General features: G+C 46.5%; 1 pseudogene across 1 annotated transcript in view; it reads right to left on the bottom strand.

Moving 5' to 3' along the window:
• Window positions 1-11,426: 11,426 nt before the first annotated feature.
• The window catches only part of LOC144767973 (uncharacterized), a 51,390-nt pseudogene continuing 45,560 nt past the window's right edge, over window positions 11,427-17,256 (bottom strand). Inside the window, exon 2 of the transcript XR_013598407.1 lies at window positions 11,427-13,672. The product of XR_013598407.1 is annotated as an uncharacterized LOC144767973 (transcript). The remainder of the gene's footprint in view (window positions 13,673-17,256) is intronic.

Below are 17,256 nucleotides of genomic sequence, written 5' to 3'. Positions count from 1 at the left end.
TTTTGGGATATTACTATTCTGCCATACTGGGGCCAATAGTTTACATATTCCTCTCGAACTGATGTGTGCAATTCCATGAGCCATTGTTACTACTGCAAGTACATATGTGTTAGGTAATAGCCATCGCTGGTGTTCCGACAGTTCGACCCAACAACCATTCGCATCTAATCTACCTGTACTTTCTCTCCATTCATTCACCTTTCTCAGTCGCCTCGGCTTGTATAGATTTCACGCTTTCAATGGTGTCCTCACACATTCCTACATCAGTAATCCATCTAGCGGGACCTACAACATACATCCGACTCATCGTGTTCCTTGCAGTCTCTGTCGCAACCTCGTCTGCAAATGCATTCCCGCGGCCAACATCGTCTTGAATCTTTTTGTGTGCACTGCATTTCACAATGGCAACTTGTAGTGGCAAGGTCAATGACTCGAGGAGCTCATTAACTAGCTGACCATGCTGTATCTTTGCACCATGTGACGTAAGGAACCCACGTTCACGCCACAATCTCCCAAAACTGTGAGCCACACCAAAGGCGTATTGGCTGTCAGTGTACACATTCACTCGCTTTCCTTTCGCTAACACACATGCTCTTGTAAGTGCAATTATCTCTGCAGCTTGTGCAGAATTGTGGGAAATACGCGCGGTCTCTACAATGGTGTGTAATGTCGTTACGGCATACGCTGCAGTCGTATCACCATTCGGCAATTTGAAACACGAACCATCAACCCATAAAGTATCGTTGCATTCAGGAAGGGGAGTGTCCTGTAAGTCTACTCTCCCTTTTGTCTCTTCTTCTGTCCTAAAGCAGCAGTCATGTTTATCAATCTCGTCTGTTTCTGTCGGGATGGGTAGTAGAGTAGCGGGGTTGAGTGTATCACACCTCTTTATGTGGATGTGACTTGCTAACAGTGTAAGTTCGTAACTGGATAGTCGAGCGCTAGTGAGATGTTGTGTCTTCGTCCTGTTTAGCAAGATGTCTACTGCATGCGGAACCATAACGATCAGAGTATTATTCATGACTAATCCAGCAGACTGTCGAATGCAGACAGCTGCTGCGGCGGTAGCCCTCAGACAACTTGGTAGGGCTTTAGCCACAGGGTCTAGAGTTGCCGAAAAATACGCGCATGGGCGCTGTTTGTTCCCAAAGTGTTGTGTTAAGACTGATAATGCACAACCTTCCTTCTCATGGACATATAATGTAAAAGGCTTACTGTAGTTGGGGTTTCCCAACACAGGAGCCGAACATAATGCATCACGCAACTCGTGGAAACTCGTTTGGCAATCTTCAGACCAGGGCATAGGATTGGGCGTGTCTTTGCAGAGTAGTGCCAGCAAGGGTTTAGCTAGTAGTGAGAAATTCGGTATCCATTGTCTACAGTACGATGTAATGCCCAAGAAGGCCCGAACCTCTCTCTGTGTCCTTGGGGCATTCAGTTCTGCAATCGCCTGTATTCTTTCTGGTGTCAGTCTCCTTCCCTCCTTCGATAAGATGTGACCTAAGTAGGTTACTTCTTGTCGACAAAATTGTAGTTTGGAAAGAGAGACTTTGTGCTTCATGTCACATAAGTGACGTAATAATGATACCGTAGCTTTCTTGCAAATTTCTTCAGTGTCTGCAGCGATCAGCAGATCGTCTACATACTGAATCAAAGTTGAACCATCTGGTAGAATAATCGTGTCCAGTTGTGTTTTCAGAGCCTGACTGAATATTGATGGGCTTTCGCAGTAGCCTTGAGGAGCGCACTTGAAGCGGAAGCTTCGTCCTCCTAAATTGAATCCAAAAATATCTCTACTCTCCTCAGCAATCGGGATGCTGAAGAAAGCGTTCTTCAGGTCAATCACCGAGAACCAAGCTGCTGAAGCTGGAACCATTGTCAATAAAGCAGTAATGTCGGGGACAACTGGAAACTGCGGGATAACTACCTTATTCACTTCTCTGAGATCAATCACGAACCTGTACACAGGCGGTTGTGAAGGATCAGTACGTTTTAAGACGGGCAAAACTGGACTGTTACAAACATTACCTGTTGTCTCTTCGATGACATTTTTATCGATCAGATCATAAACGATCGTCAACAACGCCTTTTCGCATTCGCTAGATATTTTGTATTGGGGAATACGTGGCAACCTAACGTTGGCTTTCAAAGTTATGACATACGGTGCTATCACCAAACGACCGACATCATTAGAACCATTAGCCCAAAGTATATCAGGAAGTGATGACAATTCAGTTGGAATATTTTCCTTTGACAAATACATTGGAGAAATGACTTTCTTACCTAAAGTAAGTTGTACTCCCAAGGGGGAACAGTATAAAGTCGCATATAACCTTTTTAGCAAATCCAAACCTAACAAATTTTCACCGCAACCTGTTGTAAGAATGAGGGGTGCTTCTAACTCGCATGTGCCAACAGAAAGTGATATAGGACTAGAGAACGGGTTTCTAACAGGGGCGCAAGAGAAACCTACTGAGACATTCATTTCGCCAGACAAAGGTGCGCCAGGAAGTTTCGAGTGCATAATAGAACTTTTTGTAGCACCAGTATCCAGCAGAAATGGCTCTGACACTCCTGAGGCAATCACCTCGACATAAGGTCCATTCTGATCTACTGGAACTGAAACGACTCCCTCTCTTTGTCCATGGCTGTCCTAGCAATCGTTACCCTCATTTTCCTGTTCGGTGTAATAGTCGTCAGCATAGTACTGAGCTGACCTAGACGATGCATTATTCTGTTGGTCAAAGCTGTTCATGGAATTCTGAGGCGGAAAAGAAGCTGTGTTCTGGGAGAAATTTCCACGGCCCCTACCTCTAGGGGCATGTTGAACACCTCTTCCCCTTACACCTGAAACGCCGTTTAAACGTCGCGCAAGAGCCGGACAATTACTTTTAAAGTGACCCTCTTCCTTGCAATACGCACATTGATTCGGGCCATACGGAAGACGCTGATGGGAAAACTCGTTTCCTTGCGCGTTTCTCGAATACTGCTGTTGTTGTTGATAATTCGGCTGACTAGCCATACGAGGCGGATAGGCCTGCTGGAGAAGAATTTTAGTTTTTAAATCTTTCGTCTTTTTGTCTGCCTTATCTAGCTCGTCTTTGCGCCTATTTTCATAGTACTGGGCTGTTGCTAAAATTTGTGCTGACGTAGAGACAGCCCAAGCACTCTCTGAATCTTTCACTTTATTACACAGTTCAGGAAGTAAATTATGTACGAATTTGTCTACAAACAATCTTTGACCACCCTCGGTAGCCATATCCTGACCACTATGATCGGTGAAAGTCTCCTCAAATCTCGTGAAAAAGTCAGACACATTCTCATCTTTCTTCTGCTTGCACGCAGAGAGCTTGTCCCAGTTTACGCGTACTTCAGGCATTATTGTTTTCATGTACGCGATAATCCTACCGGGAAGTTCAGCTATTAACGGCTCAGGTTTAAAACCACCAATTTGTCTAGCATCTGTAGCGGTAATGTTTGCCCATGAGTCACCTAGTTCCTGGTCATGATCCGTATGACGGATTTTGCTCCATAAAGGATGTGGAACAACGTTCCCAAACAACATGTCTACATCCGCTAAATTCATTATACATGAGCTTGCAGTTTGCGATAACTCCTTATAATACCCAGTCGGGTTTTTACGAGGATCAGGCAGTGTCTGCTTGAGTGCTAAAACTTCGGATCTTTTCCGGGGGACATGTACCCATACACGCTGGAAATGAGGCAGAATTGGTGGATTCGCATTCGCATCACCTTCCCTCCAAACCGGAGGAACCTCTCTCATGGGGTACTGTCTCGCTCTTTTCCCACCTGATACGTCGTCTTCGTGCAAGGATCTAGAGACGTTTCCCTTACTCCTATAAGAGAGCAATAACTCTATCGCTTTCTCAACATCTGCACCTACAATCATACCTTCATGGAACTTAAAGCGTGTACGCCATAGTTCGTCCATTGTGCATTTGGGATCATTTGTCTTCACATCTTCGCACAGATATACACACATTTCTTCGAATACGTGTCTCTGGGTGGGTGCATTCCATTGACGAAAAACGTCCATAACATGCTGAACATCATATCTAACAGTATCCGTAATCCATTGGCGGGCTAGTTCTTTTAGCACTCTTCTTTCCTCGTAATCAGGCAGTTGACTACGTGACTGTCTATGTTCTGTTTTAGGGGTCGTTTTAGGCGACCCAAAGAAAGGTGAAAACAGACTAGTGACGGTACCTGTCACTCTTTGTCTAGCAGAAGGAGAACCTTGCGGAAGGGCAAGTGCATCGGAAAAGAAATGCTGAGGCAAAGAAGAAGTAGAGGCAATAGCAGAGGAAGTTGGAGCGGTAGCAGACGTAGTATCATAGAGAATAGTTGGAGCTGTAGGCAAAGTCGTAGAAGTAGATGGAGTAGGTAGCAGAGACGGCGGCCTTTGAGAAGGCTGCGCCGGCGAAGTAGGAACCAGCTGAACAGTAGCTGGCGTTTGTGCAAGAGCTGTGTTACGTGCACCGGGGCGCGGTATAGTAAAACGCTTTGGGGGTGCCGTAGCGTCTAACGCATACGGTGGAGGTGAGCTTAATAAGTGGGACATTAATGGATCTTTCTCGGATCTCTCCTCTTGACCTTGTCCCTTATGTGGTAACATCGGGTAGCATTTATCTACTGCTAGTTTCTTGCTCCTAAGCATTTGTTCGTTTTCTTGCTCTTCTTCGTTATCCCTGTATGAAATGGCAGCTTGCACCATTGACATTCCTCTTTTATTCTTTTTTGCTAATTTTATTTCTTTCTGTTTGGCTTCTTTGCGCCATAAGCGAAAAGAGTCAAACATCGCCGGCCGGGCTTTTTTCTTGAACAATTTGACCTCTAGGTTATCTAATATTTCTGAATCAAAACTACCATATTGGGGCCATTTTAAAACACCATCCTTGCGGGTGTATTTTATCCATACTTGATTATATGTGATAGGACCTACGCCGTGCTTTACATAGAGCTCATATGTTGGAGTTCCAATTGGAGGAACCGGACAAGAATCCTCTAATCGGGAGTCCTTACTACAACTAAGACAGAACAAGTTTCCAAGTCTGCTAAAACCAGGCATCTTTGCTCACTAGTCTAGCTTCAAACTTCAAAGGATTATCTGTTACGATATTTCTCGTGAATACACGAGTCCTTCGGCTTTGGGGCTTGCAAGTACCAAATCAAAGCGTATCTCAAGGATACCAAAAACTAAGGACAAACTAAGGACTGGGAGACGCTCCACTTATACTTAACTGAAGTATTTGAAGATCTGTGACGTCGCTAGAAGACTCGTCTATCGTTTCGCTCTACCAAGGATCACTGAGTCCAAAACAAGGCGATAGTCAGGGCAGCAGTCCTTCGTAGCCGTCGGGACGCGGGGAACCTCGCAGCAAAGACCTTCGGAACCACGTCGACATACAGGGGTCGCTGAAGTGGCTGGCCGTCCTCTGGAATTTTCACACGAAGCTCCTCACGAACATCTGGCTTGGACCGTCGCCGCTTGATACCGCCCCGAGTTGGGCGCCAACTGAGGTAACGGGTTTTTAGGAACCCGTTGGTGCCAGGGGATAACACCCGAAGACCTCTGAGTTCTCCCTTGTTCCGGACCACAGAAACACTGAGTCTTCTAGTCGCAGTCAGAGATCAAGTTTTATTGGCAGCTACCAAGTAACAGGTGTCCTAAAAACACGACAGCACGGGTTGTGTGTTCTCAGGAGACTGTTCGTTTTTACAGAACCAGCCGTCTCCTTATATACAAAAATAATAGCTTCAAGCAAGAATTCCTGAGTTTATGATATGGCTATACACATATTTCTACAATAATACAAAAGAGCGAAGTCATGTAGGCAAGCCCCTATTTTAGACGTCCAATTCGTGATAGATTACCCGGCCAGGCCCGGAACTCCCATCAGATATCGACGAATCCCCAATAAAGAAAGGCACCTCCTAGTCATAAAACTGGCCATGAAAAGGGTGTGTGGACAGGTGTGTGTGTGTGTGTAAAAACATGATCTGGATGTAGTGAATGGTTTGTGGTATGTTGTGCATCGATGCTATCGTATTCGGCCACTGGGCGAGGAGCTGCCCAAACAGGTTTGGCTGGAGGCAATGGAGTCAGTTGGGACAGGTCAGGGGGAAGTCAAGGAAAGGTGGACGTGTCCTTTTAGATCAGACTCGGCCTTACTTAATTGACTTATCATGAGGGCAAGACACAAGATGGATGCCGTTCACAAAATGGAGTCTAAGGGTTCGGAACGGAAACTATGATTTAAGGGTGTTGGCATCCCCCAATCATGACGCGAATGCATAGGGATGATGTCCTAATCATTATCGGTCTGTCGACACCAAATTCGTCATGGTACGTTAATGTTTCGGGACACGGGTATCGGACCTCGATACCGGGACAACAGCAGGGTCCAGAATTTCAGAACCACATAGCATGAAAACTATTATTGATAAATATGTAGTTAATAAAGCTCAGGTAGTCTACAGTTTACTTGTGGATTTATCTGCAGCTTTTGACAAGGTGGATAGGCCTTGCCTGTAGAGAAAAATGTTGAAGTTAGGTGTTCCTTATTTAGATTAATAGTAGCGCTTCATACATCCACATGGTGTAAGGTAAAAATGGGAGGAGATAAGGGTTTAACTCAAGAGATTTCCATGCAAAACAGCCTTAAACAGGGATATTTACTTACTCCCCTCCTCTTTTCACTATTTCTTAACAACTTACCGGATTGTGTCCAGGAGGTAAATAATTTTCCACCTCAATTAGAATCACAATAAATCCATCTTTTAATGTACTCTGATGATGAGGTTATATTTGATTTAACCCCAATTGGGCTGCAGCGCAATATGAAGGCTCTTTTTAACTACACAGAGAAAATGTACATTTTTTTATAATCAGTTTTATTGATTTTGCGAAAAGACAATAAAAGAACATAAACCGCATAGCACCTTCAGCAGTGTAATAACAGATGATAAAAGGCAAGTAAAACAATATTATGGTGGTTTACATTGCCATATCTCCGCCCTCCGAATGATACATAAGGTAAGGCCCAGAATAGACGGGGAGTCTGATTATCCAACCATTCACAACCATTTGCCCCAAATTTTGCGATGTTTGGCCGGACATCCCCTGCCCTCATACCGTGGTTGTTCTTGTGTGGCGCACCCATCTACTCCTTTGCGCCATTTGGCTATGTTTGGAAGGGACGGGATTCTTCCATGCCATTGCAATGTCTTGTTTGGTCACCACAAGGGCGGTGCCTAAAAATAATTTGTCTGCTCTAGAACCGCCCAGTCCATCTGTGACTCCCAGTAGTATGTTCAAGGGGTTATGAGGGTCTGCTGATCCCAGCACCTCCATAAGTTCCGCTACCAGTGACTCCCAATAGGAAGCTATGAGGGGACAAGACCATACAAATATGGAAAAAATCTGCGGGTTCTGCCCCAACAGCGTGTACAGGATGCGTGTGGCATTAGGCCTGCCCTATGTAGGCGGGCAGGGGTAAGATAGGAGGTATGAAGGTAGTATAGCTGTACCAAGCGGAGCCTGGCTGAGACAGTGATGGTTTTGGGAGCCATCAAGGTGTCTCTCCAGTCGTCGTCCTCCAGAGCACCTAGCCAGGACTCCCACCTAGACCTCAGCGGTTCGAGGGAGGTGGGGCAGTTGTTAGTTAAGGAACGATAAATGCGTGATACCCCCCTCCCTAAGTCCCCCATTGTGATTTGTGCTACTAAGGGGCTGTGTTCAATAAGCGACGTGCATGTTACTATGTGCATGCTGAGGGTGTGGTGGAGTTTTGAGTACTTATAAAACAGTGACGGGTGGAGTGAGTGTCTGACTTGAAGGTCCGAGAAGGAACGTACATGGTCACTGACCCAAACGTCGCAGAGTTGCGAAATACCAATAAGATCCCAGCACTGGAAACCCTCTGGGTTCCCCACTACTCGAAGCCATGTGCCTTGCCAGAGGGGTGTTTGCTGGGTCAGCCTATTCCCCCAGGTGGTATGGAGTAGGGAGTCACACCAGGCCAGCAAACCTGCACAGCATACTGTGGGTTAGGTCCTGGGAATGGGTCCCCCGTACATCATAGTCTGGATTAGAGAGAGTCCCAGGTCTTTCAACTCGGTCCTGTAGCCAGGGTCAGACCAGCCACCATTAAACCAGTCGTGCAATATTAGGACTCCGGGTTGCTAGGTAATATAGGTACAAGTTTGTCATACCCATGCCTCCATCAAAGGGTGGAATTTGGAAGCGAGAGAGGGCCATGCGTGGACGCGAACCGTTCCAGAGGAACCTCGCGGTCAAGCTGTCTAAACCCCTGAACCAGCACCGGGTAATATGGAATGGGATGTTTTGAATGATGTAGAGGAATCGGGGAAGAATCATCATTTTAAAAAGTGTCACCCTGCCTAGTGGGTAGAGAGACAGGCCTTGCCACTTCTGGCGGTCTTTTTTTAATAGTGGGGTGATGTTAAGTGCTCAAGTCAGTTCAGAGAGCAGAGCAACCAAGATTCTTAAGTATTTCAATGATTGCCGTCTGATGGGGATGGTAGACTGCCAATCAAAGCATTATGTAGATAGATGTAGGGGCACCAGGGTTGATTTTGCAGAGTTCAAGCGTACGCCAGAGACTCGTTCGAAGATACGGAGTATCTGCAGTTATCTGGGGCCGGATTGGTCCGGCTCTGCGAGGAAGAGTAGGACGTCTTCTACGTATAAAGCGATTTTGTCCTCATGAGAGCCTCCAGTCCTGGACCCGGTCATCAGCACGAATAAGCCTGGCCAGGGGCTCCATCACCAGGGCGAAGAGGAGGGGCAAAAGAGGACATCCCTGTCTTGTACCCCTCCTGATTGGGAATGCGCCCGAGAGTGCTCCATTGACAGGCATTCTTGCGGTCGGTATGGAGTACAAGACCTAAACTAGATGGCGGAAGTCCAGCCCCATGCCCATAGCGGCCAGGACATCGTCCAGATATCGCCAGTTGACTGAATCAAAAGCTTTCTTGAAGTTGACTAGAAGAAGAGCCAGATAAGGGGTTAGCGACTGACGGTTGGCCAAGGCCAGATGGAGGCACCTAAGACAGTGTCTGGTACTCTGTGCCAGCATAAAGATACACTGGTCGGGTGGACCAGTTTGTTAAGGTATGGTCTGATACATTGAGCCAGGATGGTGGCATGAATTTTGACCTCTGTATTAATTAGGGATATGGGGCGGTAGTCGGTGCGGGCTGATGAGGGTGATTGGGTTTTGGGAATGATGACTATTGTGACCGCGTCGGTCTCCAAAGCGAAGGAGTCAGTTTCTACGGCCTCTGTATATAGGGCAGTAAGCTGTGGGACCAGTGTTGTGTTTCTATCTAGGACCCTAATTCGATATTTCCGAATTATGCCCTTATGTGGCTATAATAAATAATATCCTTATAGAGGCATAAGAATCATATCCATATTTAGTAATGGCCCTTGCAGTCCAAATACAGCAAGGCTACTCCCCTAGACTCCTAGAAAGTACAACGCGTTCTTTAAACAAACCAAGCCTCCAGCAGCCCGGGAAATCCCCCTGCTCTTGTTTTGATTTGCACAAGTTTCATAGGACCAAGAGGCGCTGGCCACCAATAATCATTCCAGAGGGCAGCCTTCTGTCCCACCAACAAGACCTCAGTTTTGCTCGCATTAAGTTGTAGACAATTTTCTGTCATCCATTGTGCCACTGCTGTCAAACCCTCTCTGAATCTGGTGGCTGCCACTGATGGTCCCTCAGCTAAGGTGATAACAAGCTGGGTATCATCCGCATAGGGCTCCCTCGTAAGATCCCATCTTTTCGCTACGGCAGCCAAAGGCTGTACATACAGATTAAACAGAGAAGGGCTCAATGCTGAGCCCTGTGGGACCCCCTGACCGATGGAATGGGATTGCGAAAGGAATGGAGGGGCTGATACACGGAAAGATCTGTCTGTTAGGAACGATCTGAACCATTCCAACGCCATACCGGTGATCCCTGCTGCCTCCAAACGATGGAGAAGGATGTCATGCGACACCGTATCAAAGGCCGCGCTGAGATCCAGCAGGATCAGCGCTGCACTTTGACCGGCATCCAAGATAGTCTGAAGATGTTCTGTGGTGGCTAGCAGGGCCGTTTCCGTGCTATGGCCTGGCCGAAAACCGTTCTGAGATGGGTCCAGAATATTATGGCAGCTCAGGAATTGAGATAGGGTGTTATTGACATGGGTTTCTGCGATCTTGGCAGCCCAAGGGAGAAGTGAGATTGGTCTAAAATTCTCAGGTTTAGAGGGGTCTACCGTCGGCTTCTTGATACTAGGAGACACCCAGGCCTCTTTCCAGGCAACTGGAACTGTAGCCATGGAGAAGGATAGGTTCAATATTTGGCATAGCGGCTGACGGAGCACCGAAAATGATTCAATAAATTGGGGCGGCCTCATAGGGTCAGAGAGGGAGCCAGATTTTATTTTACCACCCAGTTTGGTAAATTCCTCCTCAGAGATCTCGGGGATTGCTGATAGCGTAGGCCGGACTCCTCTCTAACCGGTAAGGAAGTGGTGTCTAAGACCACATGCGGAAAGGATTGATAGATCTTTTGGACTTTTTCAAGTGTTGTGTGGATATAACACTCGGTGGGGCCACTTTGCTGCTCTTAAGCTCTTTAAAAATTTTAAATATACATTTTGTCGGATTCGGGCTTAAATGTATTTCCTTCGCATAGAAAGCCGCACGTGCCGCACCAATAGCTTTATGATAAAGCTTGATTTTGGACATATTGATTGCTTTATCTTCCTCCATGTAATCCCTTCTTCATGTACGTTCTGCTTTCTTGCAAGCTTTTCTGAGGGTTTGCAGAGACTCATTGTACCAGGGGCTTGAGTTGGAAGAGCGCCCCTTGGTCCATTTTTCGGGAATAAAGGTATCTAAGCCCTTTACTATCCAATCGCAGAGCGCGGTGTAAGCCCTCTCAGGGTTCGCCATGTCTCCTAGGGGGTTAGCCAAGAGGAAGGTATGAAAAGCAACAAGTCTCAGTTTATGCCAAGGGCGTCTAAGGACCTTATTCTCAGTGTCACGTCTAAAAGAATCTGAAATGGATATCCCTATTTCAATCAGGAAATGATCGGTCCATCCCATGGGCTTGGGCTTAGCTATGTTCTCGGCTGGGATATTAGAGAAGACCGGGTCTAAAACGTGTCCGGCTATGTGTGTGGCTTCGGACACTAATTGTTCCAACTGCAACGCATCCAGGTCTTCTAGCAGAGTACGTATGACATTATCCTGCAGCATATCAAAATGAAGATTAAGATCGCCCAGGATCGTGAAATTAGCAGAGCCTACAACCAAAGCACTCGCCGTATTCACCAATGACTCAATAAATTGGGTGGCCGGCCCTGGGGAGCGGTAAATAAACAGTCCAGAGAAGGTGAAATGCACACTAATTTCTACCCTAAAACGGGCGCTTTCACATTCCTTGATATTATCCTTGGAGAAAGAGCAGGGGTACTGAGATTTATAAATAATTGCAATGCCCCCACCCCTGGACTCCCGAATAATGGTGCTAATCGAATAGCCCAGGGGGAGGGTTAGATTGGGTATCGCTATCATGTCGTCCTTAAGCCATGTTTCACAAACAAAAAGAATATCCGGGGACTACTCAGAGATAATATCATGGATTTCCATGTGGTGCTTGACCAGAGATCTCACGTTAAGTTGATAGATTTTAAGTTGGGCTAGATGGGCTCTTTTCGCTGATACTTAAGCGAGTCCAGGAGCGGGTGTGCTAAATTTGCAAGTAGAGCACTTCAAATCTGTTTCCCCCATCTGAGAGGTAAACTTACAGCAGTCCCCAGCACCTGGATTCAATGACAAGAGAGTCTCTCGTCCGTAGACAAAATAGTCATTAGGTTTTTGCCCAGCGGTTTTGGCGAGAGGCGACGTCCAGGCCCGGACGGGCGCAGACGGGCGCAGACGGGCTTGCCTTTGGCGCGCCCGCTGCGCCATGCCAATGAGTAACATTTATAGAGGCGGAAAGGGGGTGGGACTGACAAACAACTAGTCCGCAAGCGAAAATTCCTCCCAGAATGGCGGCTAGCCCTGCCTCGGTCCCGCGGCAGTGCCTAATCGGCTGCGAGGGCTCAGGGTCCGAAATGCGGTAAGTGGCAGGGGAAGTGTGCAAAGTACGGTCTTTTTTTAAAAACACTCAAAGAGAGGAAAAGTGCAAAATACAATTTTAAAAGAGCTCAATTAAAAACAAACACAAAGACTAGCTTTCCCGGCTGCGCCTCAGGAAAGTGTGCAAGTCTGAAATTGGCGCGCAAGGATAACCAGCGTGATTTTAAGCACAAGGGGGGCGGTACTGACAAACAACTAGTCCGCAAGCGAAAATTCCTCCCAGAATGGCGGCTAGCCCTGCCTCGGTCCCGCGGCAGCGCCTAATCGGCTGCGAGGGCTCAGGGTCCGAAATGCGGTAAGTGGCAGAAGAAGTGTGCAAAGTACGGTCTTTTTTTAAAAAAACACTCAAAGGGGGAAAAGTGCAAAATACAATTTTAAAAGCGCACTTTGATGCCATACATGGCCTTTCTTTCTGAGAAAAGAGCTTGGAAGACACTTTGCAGTGATAAGGTTTCTCTCCTGTGTGTTTGGTGTTACGAGACTTGACTTGATTTAAGCTCTTCTCGCACACAGTGCAGTGAAAAGGCTTTTCTCATGTGTGTACGCTTTGATGCCGTACAAGGGATCCCTGATAAGCAAAGCGCTTGGAACACACAGTACAGTGGTGAGGCTTCTCTCCTGTGTGTACACTTTGATGCAGTACAAGGTGTTCCTTACGAGAAAAGCGTTTTGAACACTCAGTGCAGTGATAAAGCTTCTCTCTTGTGTGTACAATTTGATGACGTACAAGGGCCGACTTATCAGCAAAGTGCTTGGAACACAGAGTGCAGTGATAAGGCTTCTCTCCTGTGTGTGTTCTTTGATGCAGTACAAGGTTTGTCTTCTGAGAAAAGGTTTTGGAACACACAGTGCAATGATGAGGCCTCTCTCCTGTGTGTGTTCTTTGATGCTGTACAAGGGTCGCCTTCTGAGAGAAGGTTTTGGAACACACAGTGCAGTGATAAGGTTTCTCCCCTGTGTGTTTTCTTTGGTGCTGTAGTAGACTTGTCTTTTGACTGAAGCTCTTCTCACACAAGGTGCAGCGAAAAGGCTTTTCTCCTGTGTGTATGCGTTGATGCTGAAGAAGAGTTTTCTTTAGAGTGAAGCTCTTGGCACATACAGTACAGTGATGAGGCCTCTCTCCTGTGTGTACGCTTTGATGCTGTACAAGGTTTTTCTTATGAGCAAAGCGCTTGGAACAAACTGTGCAGTGATAAGGCCTCTCTCCAGTGTGTGTTCTTTGATGCTGTAAAAAAGTTCCCTTTTGAGTGAAACACTTTTTACACGTTTCGCAGGGATATGGCCTGAGGCTGGTGTGTCCTTTTTTGTGCCTCACAAGAAGTGTCTCATTGATAAATCCTTTGTCACACACATTACAAGCAAAGCGTCTCTCCCTCATGTGCATTCTGCGACGTTTCTTTAAGTAGATATTTTGAGTAAAATTCATCTTGCCTCCGGGACCTTTATGGATTTCTTTCCCATTCATACTTTCTAGATGTGATTGTTGTTCTGCAAAATAGAAAAAACATTGAAAATTACATGAAGAAAATATTTCTTGAAAAAGCTGCATTGGTATAATATGGAGAAGTGAACAGTTACAATTCAAGGGAAAAATGTATGTTCTAGGAAAAAGAGTCATACTTCCCTTTGAGACACAAATGGAGGCTAGTCCTCCTACATAAAGTACGTTGACCTAGTCCTGCAGAAGGAGCATGCTGGGAATTCAAGTGATTCACAAGAACCACTGTTCGACACGGGCTTTCTGGTTGGCTAGGGTAGGCACCTAAGCCAGGCAGAATCCACCACTCTAGTCAGGGTAAGCCAGACACACACCTGAGATAACCTGCGCTCACCCTCTAGTAGCTTGGAGCAGAGCAGTCAGGCTAGTTTAAAGATGCAACGTGCAGAGCTTTTGTGCAACACACTCGCGCAGCAACACAGTGAGTAAACCACAAAAGAGAATCCACGCAGGAATAGGTGAAAATAAATTCTATATTGTATATCAAACAAGACCAAAATGACATAAATCACACCGTTAGTGCAAATAATGCAGGTTTGACAGAGAAAAACACAAATTACTATGAAAACATAGGTCATAGCGCACCTGCGCTCCTATTACACTTCATATGGTAACTGTAGTGAACGTGGTTGAAGTGATTGCAGTTAGAAACCAAACGTAGGGTGCAGGAGCACCTACTAAATGCTAAACAGAAATTGAGCTTGAGTCTTACAGCAGTTCTCCTCTATGGACAGCCCTGCATCATTCTTGAGGTCATCTCCAGAGCTGAGACAATGCTGAACAAGAAATGCCCCTCGCGCTCTTGCGAGTCCAGAGCCCTCCGGGGCCGCTTGACTCGCGTCTATTTGCCCAAGGGAAACCAAGCCCCCCGTGAAGGAGAGCAGGGAGGCTTTACCACTCTTCTGGACCCAACCCGCCTCACAGTACCTTTGTGGGTGCAGGGTCATTGTCCTCAGGGCATCTGTAACTTGCTAACAATGTTGTCATGTCTCGGGAGTGGGACCCAATGTTGCGAGCTTCGTGCAGTATACGCGTTAAAACCAGAGGGCAAGGCTGTCTGGAATGAGCCTCAAAATGCTGGCCCACCGCATGTTACAGAACAACGTGTCGTCGAAACGCCTGCCTTGAAGGCTTTGTGCAGCTCCTGTAGCTCTACAGCCTTAGACGCTGCACTGTACCACCTCAGAGCAGTACAAGTCTTCGGGGGGCTGTTCCTCGAGTCTCACGACCAGAGGGGCCACACTAGTTTATTCTTGGTGGCATCTGATGGTGGCGATATCTTGCCAGACTCCAGGGGTGAGGGTCACAATACAATTCAGCTGCAGTGAGCACGCTGGCTCAAGGATGTGTTTGTTTATCTAATAAAGCCTCCAGGCGAAACAACGCTGTTCACGCTAGAGAAAAAATGCTCACCACATGCTGGTTTGTAAAACATGGAGCACTTCCTTAGAATGCACAAAGGCACTCCCCTGGTCAGAGGGCTGCACTGTAGTCCCATGGTGCACTGTCCTGTAATGCACAAAGTTTTACCTTGGTGCAGAAGGGAGCACTGGCGACATGCTAGCCCTTGTAAAATGGTCTCACCCAGCAGAGGTCTTGGAGAAAAGAGGCAACAAAGTCTTTGATGGCCCTGAGATCTCGAGAAAACAGGGGGCAAGCAAACAAGCCCTTGGAGAGCAGTTCGGGGCAGATGGCAGGCAGCAGACAGCACATACAGTTAGGTTGCAAATTGGTAGTCCCTCCTGCAGCCCAGCTGCAGCAGGTCAACACAACAAGGCAGTTAGTTGAAATGGTTGTTGGTCCTGGCAGCACAGCAGTCCTCATGGCAATGAGCAGATTGTAGAGCCAACAGTGTCTGGCTACCAGTCCCATGAAGCGTCTAAAAACATGGGATCAGAGCTCCAGTACATATACTCAAAAATGTCTTTGATGAACGGGTGACTTCAAATGAACCCTCAGAAGTGTGCAACAGTCCCTTGCAGCCCATTCCTGGCTCCAGACGATCAGTAGGGGGTAAATCAGCCCTTTGAGGGAGGGCAGGACACAACCTATTCAAATGTAAGTGTGAATCACCTCTCTCCCAGCCCCAGAAGACTATCAGCATGCAGATGAATGCAGATGTATCCCCTGTCACACCCAGCCCCTTCCATTGGGAAAGCTTGGTTGTCATGACTCTTCCAAACATGATAGTTGCAGGGGTTTCCTCTGTGGTTGAGTGAGGGGGTCAAACAGTAACCTCAAAGAATAGTGTTCAAAACACCTTCGAGGTCGAGCTTCCCCAATGTAGAATGCTGAACAGCTTTCTTTAGAGCACTCATGAGGCGTTCTACCAGACCATTGGCCTGGGGTCAAAGGGGGGTGCTTTTTTTGATGCTTTATATTGCGGTGATTTAGAACGTTTTTGAATTCTCGACTATTAAAAGGTGGGTTGTTGTCAGATTTTAAGATTGCAGGTACAAGTCATGACACAAAGATGCCATCTAGGTTTTGAATAACCCTGCTCATATGTAGTGGATGAAAGGTCTTCTACCAATGAAAAATGTGAGTATTGATCAACAATAACTAGAAGATGATGTCCAGTCTCTGGAGGGCCATACAAAATCAATAGCAATTCTCTCCCAAGCATGATGTGGCAATTCTGACATAATCAAAGGTTGCTGACTAACTTGAGATGAAAGACAGTTGCATATGTGACAAGTCTTCAATTCTTTTTTGACCCTTTTGTCAAGATACGGAAGCCAGACTCGATCATGGAGAGCTCTCTTAGTGGCAACTATTCCTCGATCTCCTTCTTGGCACTACTTGTTGTCAGAGACTTTGGTGAATAACAATCTGTGTACCTTGCAGAATGAGGCCTTCCTGCGTTACTGAAAGTTCATCTCTTACATTTCTGAACTTCATATACTCACTGTCATTAGTGAGAGGTCTAGAATACTGGTTCCACAACTTTTAATCTTGACATGCCACTACCTTGGCTTGTGGCAGTGGCAATTTGCTTGCAAGACATGGCAGTTGATGTGCTCGATTTCACAATAAATTTGATGTAATTCTCCACTGTCTTACATGGGGTACCAGGGCATAATCAGCCAGTTTCTGATCTTTCCCTGGATGATGAAGAATCGTTTAGTTGAATTCTTGTGACCTCAAACCCCAATGCTCAATTCGAGGAGGCATTTTTGCTGTGGGATTCCCAAATACCATTAACAATGCTTGGTGATCAGCCACTAATGTGAAGGGCTTTCCATACACAAACACATGGAAATTATTCACAAGCCCAAACCAGTGTCACACTTTCTTTCTCAGGGTGCGAGTATGCACGTTCAGTTTGTGACTGGCTCTAACTGGCATGTACCACGATATGTCTCCAGGCATTTTGCGGTCCCTTGTGCTGTGCAAGGATTGCACCAAACCCTACAGGGCTAGCATCAACTACAACCTCTGTATGGAGTTTGAGATCAAAGTCGGGCATTTCAATGGCGCTCTCAATGGCTTGTTTGATTTTTTGGACGCTCTTCTCACACTCACGTGACCAATGAAAAGATACATACTTTTTGGTTAGTTCTGGTGCAATGAC

This window comes from Lissotriton helveticus, chromosome 1_1 (assembly GCF_964261635.1).
Source record: "Lissotriton helveticus chromosome 1_1, aLisHel1.1, whole genome shotgun sequence".
NCBI classification, from domain to species: Eukaryota; Metazoa; Chordata; class Amphibia; order Caudata; family Salamandridae; genus Lissotriton; species Lissotriton helveticus.
Note: the sequence above shows the minus strand (reverse complement) of the source record. Positions and strands in the feature narration are given on the sequence as shown.